Source organism: Saccopteryx leptura, chromosome 2 (assembly GCF_036850995.1).
Source record: "Saccopteryx leptura isolate mSacLep1 chromosome 2, mSacLep1_pri_phased_curated, whole genome shotgun sequence".
NCBI lineage: Eukaryota > Metazoa > Chordata > Mammalia > Chiroptera > Emballonuridae > Saccopteryx > Saccopteryx leptura.
In genome coordinates, this window is record NC_089504.1 from 455,110 (window position 1) to 462,501 (window position 7,392).

The following is a 7,392-nucleotide window of genomic DNA, read 5'->3' on the forward strand; positions in this document are numbered from 1 at the left end:
CTCGGTCGGTTGGAGTGTCACCCCAAAGCACAGAGGTTGCTGGTTTGATCCCTGGTCAGGGCACATACAGGAGCAGCTCTAGGTTCCTGTCTCTGTCTCTATCTCTCTCTGTCTTTTTCTGCCTCTCTCTCTCTCTCTCTAAAAAAATAAAAAATAAAAAAAATAAAAAATAAATAAAAAAAAACCACCATGACCTATTCACCCTCCACTTCCTGTCTCAGAATCTAAAACATGGCCTGACCTGTGGTGGTGCAGTGGATAACGCATTGACCTGGAAATGCTGAGGTCGCTGGTTCAAAACCCTGGGCTTGCCTGGTCAAGGCACATATGGGAGTTGATGCTTCCAGCTCCTCCCCCTTCTCTCTCTCTGTCTCTCTCTCTCTCCCTCTCTCTAAAAATGAATAAAGAAAAAAAGAAAAAAAAAGATTTAAAAAAAAAAAAAAAAAAGAATCTAAAACATGGTCAACTTCAGGTAGAGAGTCCCATCTGTCCACTGTGGGCAGCACCACCAGCATGTGACACACACTTTCCACCACCCAACCAAAACCACAACGTGAATTTGCAACATGGGAGGGAAAAGAAACAGAACTTCCAATGCCCCCCCCTTTTTTAAGATTTTGTTTATTGATTTTAGAGAGGGGAAAGAGAGAGAGAAAGGCAGGGGGAGGAACAGGAAGCATCCATTTGTAGTTGCTTCTCGTGTGTGCCCTGACTAGGCAAGCCTGGGGTTTCCAACCAGTGACCTCAGTGTTCCAGCTCAACACTTTACCCACTGCACCACTACAGTTCAAGCTCTTCTCTCTTTTTCTTCTTCCTTCCTTCCTTTCTTTCTTTTTTAGAGAGAGAGAGCAGAATGGAAAGAAATGAGAAGCATCAAGTCATAGTTAGTCATTTTAGTTGTTCACTGATTGCTTCTCATATGTGCCTTGACTGGGGGAATCAAGCTGAGCCTGTGACCCCTTGCTCAAGCCAGAGACCTTGGGCTTCAAGCCAAGTACTTTGGGCTCAAGCCAGTGACCATAGGATCATTTTGATCCCATGCTCAAGTCGGAGACCCCACACTCAAGCCAGATAAGCCTGCACTCAAGCTGGTAACCTTCAGATTTTGAACCTGGGACCTCAAGGTCCCAGGTCCACTCTACCAACTGCACCAACACTTGTCAGGCTCTTTTTAAAAAAAAATGTTTCCATTGATTTGAGATATGGAGAGAAGCACTGACTTGTTCCTTTTAGTTGTGCACGTACTGCTTGCTTCTCATATGTGCCCTGACCAGGGATTGAACCCACAACCTCAGCACATTGGGACAACACTCTATCCACTGAGCAACCCAGCCAGGGCCCCTACTTTTTTCTTAAAAGTACTTTCTTTTTTTTTTTTTTTTTTTTTAAAGTTATTTATTTATTTATTCATTTTAGAGGGGAGAGAGAGAGAGAGAGAGAGAGAGAGAGAAGGGGGGAGGAGCAGGAAGCTTCAACTCCCATATGTGCCTTGACAGGGCAAGCCTAGGGTTTTGAACCGGCAACCTCAGCATTCCAGGTCGACGCTTTATCCACTCTGCCACCACAGGTCAGGCTCTTAAAAGTACTTTCAAAAGGAAAATTTGTTTGTATTTTTAATTTACACTTTATGTTTTTGTGCATATTGTTAGGGGTCAGCCATTTTTAATGATCTTGGGATGACCAAACCATCCTTTGGGGCATTCTCTGTCCTACTTCTGACTTTACTTGTGCTGTAACCATGTTCATCATGATCTCAAAGGAGAAAAAAAAAACTTGTAAAAAAAAAAAAAAGCAAAACGTGTGACCTGTGGTGGCGTAGTGGATAAAGTGTCGACCTGGAACACTGAGGTTGCTGGTTCGAAACCCTGGGCTTGCCTGGTCAAGGCACATATGGGAGTTGATGCTTCCTACTCCCCTGCTCTCTATAAATGAATAAAATCTTTCTTTAAAAAAAAAGCAAAAACAACAAGAAAACATCTTATTCTGAGCACTCCAGTAACTTTTTGTATATGTACTTAGCTGTAGTATAAGTAGTTGGTTTGTGTGAAATGATTAAAAAGGACACAGATAAAAGTTTTTTTTCCTTTTTATGTTTATGAAGTTATTTTGGGGGGTCTTGTTTGTATGTGTGAAACAATGTTGTCCAACAAAAAAACCTTGAATTTTATTTTGCTGAGTTGTTCTAAAACAAAAACAAAACACACCAAAAAGCTCCCCAGTTTATTACTTATTGTGACAACTAGGCTGCACTCTGTTGGTGGCTCTTCTATTCTGTGTATATCTGTTGAGGATAGGACATCCAAGATGTCTTTTTCACATACATGTCTGATGCTTCAACTGGGGAGGCTGGGATAGTCCAGGTATGCTAAGGTGACATACCTCTGCAGGTGTCTTCCACGAGGCCTCTCCACATGCCTCGTATGGGGTGTTGAACAGCATGACAGTCTCCAGATAGCGAGACCGATTACCTGGTGGCAGGCCACTATGGTGGAGGAGTGTGAAGCTGCCAGTCTCAGGCTGGGGCTCTGAAGTCCCGGAACATCCTACCACATTAAATGCATCAAAACAATCACAGGGCCTTGGCCGGTTGGCTCAGTGGTAGAGCATCGGCCTGGTGTGCAGAAGTCCCGGGTTCAATTCCCGGCCAGGGCACACAGGAGAAGCGCCCATCTGCTTCTCCACCCCTCCCCCTCTCCTTCCTCTCTCTCTCTCTCTTCCCCTCCCGCAGCCGAGGCTCCATTGGAGCAAAGATGGCCTGGGCGCTGGGGATGGCTCCTTGGCCTCTGCCCCAGGCGCTAGAGTGGCTCTGATCGCAAAAGAGCGATGCCCAGGAGGGGCAGAGCATCATCCCCTGGTGGGCAGAGCGTCGCCCCCTGGTGGGCATGCCAGGTGGATCCCGGTCAGGCGCATGCAGGAGTCTGTCTGACTCTCTCTCCCCATTTCCAGCTTCAGAAAAATACAAAAAATATATATATATATATAAATAAAACAATCACAGGACCAGTGGTGTGGGTGGAGCATTACAGGCTGATGAGAAGAAAAGGAATTAGTGACCATTTGAGACAACTGATCACACCAGCCGACAGCAGAACCAAACAGCTGAGTGCAATCTAGATTACAGAACCATGAGAAAATAAAGTTGTTTTAAGCCAGAAAATTTTGGGATGGTTGGTTGTGCACCCATAGATAACCAGAACAGACGTTGGTGCTGAGAAGTGAGATGTTGCCTCAACAGAATTATGAAGTGCGACCCTGCTTTTGGAACCCGAGAGCAGGTGGACATGGGCAGGGCAGTGAGAGCGCTGCTGATGGAGGCTGGAGAGAGGGTGCTCCACGTTAAGTATCAGCAGGAAAATGGCAAGACTGTTATCTGTAGTAATGTAGAAGACATAAAGTGTATCTAATGACCTGATTTTCCAGGCAGAAGCTTAAAAGACCAATTGGCTTCTTTCCATACAAAACACCACATATATAAAGGGCTTTAAGAATTTGAGGTCATAGCCCAGAGTAGAGGGGAGGCCTCCTGAAGACATTTACAGTGCAGCTTTTTTTTTTTTTTTTTTTTTTTTTGTATTTTTCTGAAGCTGGAAACGGGGAGAGACAGTCAGACAGACTCCCGCATGCGCCCGACCGGGATCCACCCGGCACGCCCACCAGGGGCGAAGCTCTGCCCACCAGGGGGCGATGCTCTGCCCCTCCGGGGCGTCGCTCTGCCGGGACCAGAGCCACTCTAGCGCCTGGGCAGAGGCCAAGGAGCCATCCCCAGCGCCCGGGCCATCTTTGCTCCAATGGAGCCTTGGCTGCGGGAGGGGGAGAGAGAGACAGAGAGGAAGGAGGGGGTGGGGGTGGAGAAGCAAATGGGCGCTTCTCCTATGTGCCCTGGCCGGGAATTGAACCTGGGTCCCCCGCACGCCTGGCCGACGCTCTACCGCTGAGCCAACCGGCCAGGGCTCTACAGTGCAGCTTTTGTCTAATGAAGTGGGTTATAATTTGATATCCAAAATCCAGTTTTTCTTAAAGGGTTGTATGTGCTTGAACTAAAATGGACAGAAGTCAAAATAAAGGAGGCCTCAGCCTGAGCAGGTGGTGGCTCAATAAATAGAGCATCAGCCTGGGACACTGAGGACCCAGGTTTGAAACCCCCATATCACCGGCTTGAACACAGACTCACAAGTTTGAGTGCAAGGTCACCGGCTTGAAAAATGGTCTCTGGCTTGAGTCCAAAGATTGTTGGCTTGAAGCCCGAGGTCACCGGCTTGAGCCCAAGGTTGCTGACTTGAACAAGGGGACATAGGCTCAGCTGGAACCCCCTGGTTAAGGCACGTATGAGAAAGCAATCAATGAAAAAGTGCCGCAGCTACAAGTTGATGCTTCTCATCTCTCTCCCTTCCTATCTGTCTGTGTCTGTCTCTCTCTCTCAAAATACATACATACATACATACATAAGATCTCTGGGCCCTTATCTTTGTACAGCAAGAACTAGGCTGAGGAAGCTACTTCAACTGCAAACAAGGGCCACTTCCTATGGAAAAGGGAGGGTGACAGTGACTTCAGGACCAAGAGCCCAGAAGGAGAAGCCAACTGCTACAAAGAATAGATTAGGAAGCCTCTTGCAGGAGGCAGACAAGCCCTGATGACAAGGAATAGATGACCAATGTCTGGCTACATTTCAAAATTTCTATGGACCAGTGACTCTGGAATGCACTTCTTCTTTTTTTTTTTTTTAATTTATTTTTATTTTATTTATTCATTTTTTAGAAAGGAGAGAGAGAGGGAGAGAGAGAAGAGAGAGAGAGAGAAGGGGGAGGAGCAAGAAGCATCAACTCCCATATGTGCCTTGACCAGGCAAGCCCAGGGTTTTGAACCGGCAACTTCAGCATTTCCAGGTCGACGCTTTATCCACTGCGCCACCACAGGTCAGGCAAGGAATACACTTCTTGAATGGGACGTCTATCACTCAGTCTGTGCTTCACCATGGAATGTTGGGTGTTTGGAGAGGGGGAAATATGTCTCAGAAGCCAAAGGGGCCACAACTGAAGTGCCTCATCCATCTCTGGCCCTTTGGCTTATCATAAGACACTGGACTCCAAGTCTAAGGTGTTGATGAGGTGGTAATTCTGGAGATCTTAGTAGGCCCTGAGTGTAATCTTCATATGGGAAGGACCAAAGGGGAGACTGGGGCATGCTATATACTACTAGAACCCCCCCCCATAAACCACACTTCCCAGAACTCATGCTCTATTGCACAACCCTCCTACACTGATACTAAGCTTTCTGAATAACTTGCTTTAGCCAATGAGATACTAGACTAGCAAGGATGATTCCATCAGAGGTCCGATAAATGTTGGCTCAGTGGTAATCGTTACTTAGAGCACAGCCTCCGTGCCGTAAGGAAGTCCAGCTATCCCGCTCGGCCATGTGGGGAAAGCCTGGAGAAAGAGAAAGGGTGTAAGAGACAGTGATGAAGTGCTCCAGTTGAATTCCCAGAGGAGTGCCACCGAAGGGAGGACCCAGCTGACAGCACCTGGGACACAAAAGTCCTGTCAATTACAGAACTGTGAGAAATAATAAGTCAATGTTGTTTTAAGCCATTGTTTGGGGAAGGTTTGTTACATATCAGTAGATAACAGAAGAATATTGTCATCACCCACAGCTGCAGCCCCCTCACAATCTCAAGTCCACCCCATCCTTGCTCACTCTGTCGAGCACCCTGATGCCAACCCACCCACCCTGGCCCCGGGGTGTTTTCTCTCCTTTTCCCATTCAGCTCAGACGCCATGGGCAGGCCTTCAGACCTGCCTCGGTCCCCCTCACCTCACTGCATTCACTGGGCACAACCACAGTCTTGACTCAAGCCAACTTTTTTCTTCTCCTTGCCTTCTCTGGAGCAGCCTAAAATCGGCTGGAGAGAAACAGTCACACTGACTGGTGCCCCTTAATACTGCCAGGACATCCTACTGTGTCTTCCCAGCTCTCTTTTCCAGTAAGGCAGTTAGTCATTCCTGGTCCTCTTTCCTTGGACCAGCAACCTTCGCTACCTTCTGCTCACTCTCAACTGATTATCTTGTTTTTTACTTAATCAAAAAAATAGAAAGTTCTAGCTCTGGCTGGTTGGCTCAGCGGTAGAGCGTCAGCCCCGAAGTCCCAGGTTCGATTCCTGGCCAGGGCACAGAGGAGAAGCGCCATCTGCTTCTCCACCCCTCCCCCTCTCCTTCCTCTCTATCTCTCTCTTCCCCTCCCGCAGCCAAGGCTCCATTGGAGCAAAGTGGACCCAGGCGCTGAGGACGGCTCCATGGCTTCCGCCTTAGGCGCTAGAATGGCTCTGCCTGCAAGGAAGCAACGGCCCGGATGGGCAGAGCATCGCCCCCTGGTGGTCACGCCAGGTGGATCCTCGTAGGGCGTATGTGGGAGTCTGTCTCTCTGCCCCCCCACACCCCACCCCCGCTTCTCACTTCAGAAAAATACAAAAAAAAAAAAGAAAGTTCTCATCAGAAGAGAACTCTCACCCTGGCTTGATAGCTCAATCATCATCTCAATGCACAGAGGTTGCAAGGTTTGATCCCTGGTTAAGACACACACAAAACACACTGATGTTTCTGTCTCAATCTCTCCCTTCTTCTCTAATATCAATAAATTTTAAAAAGTAAAAAGAAAAAAAAAAGAATTAAGCCTAATGGTGGTGGTGCTGTAGTGTGGACAGAGTGCCGACCTGGGACGCTGAGGTTCCAGGTTCGAAATCCCAAGGTCACCAGCTTGAGCGTGGGTTTGCTGGCTTGAGTGTGGTATTATCAACATGATACCAAGGTCACTGGCTTGAACCCAAAGGTCCGCTGGCTTGAAGCCCAAGGTCTCTGGCTTGAGCAAGGAAGGGTCATTGGCTCAGCTGGAGCCTCCCGCCCTACCAACAAAGCATGTATGAGAAATAATCAATAAACAACTAGAGTAAAACAACTATGAGTTAACCCTGGCCGGTTGGCTCAGTGGTAAAGCGTCGGCTTGGTGTGCAGGAGTCCCGGGTTTGATTCCCGGCCAGGGCACACAGGAGAAGCGCCCATCTGCTTCTCCACCTCTCCCTCTCTCCTTCCTCTCTGTCTCTCTCTTTCCCTCCCGCAGCCAAGGCTCCATTGGAGCAAAGTTGGCCCGGGCACTGAGGATGGCTCCATGGCCTCCACCTCAGGTGCTAGAATGGCTCTGGTTGCAACAGAGCAATGCCCCAGATGAGCAGAGCGTCACCCCCTGGTGGGCGTGCCGGGTGGATCCCGGTCAGGCACATGCGGAGTCTGTCTGACTGCCTCCCCGTATACAAAAAGAAAAAAACCCAAAAATAAAAACTATGAGTTGATGTTTCTCATCTCTCTTCCCCACCCCTTCCCTATCTCTCTCACTAAAAAA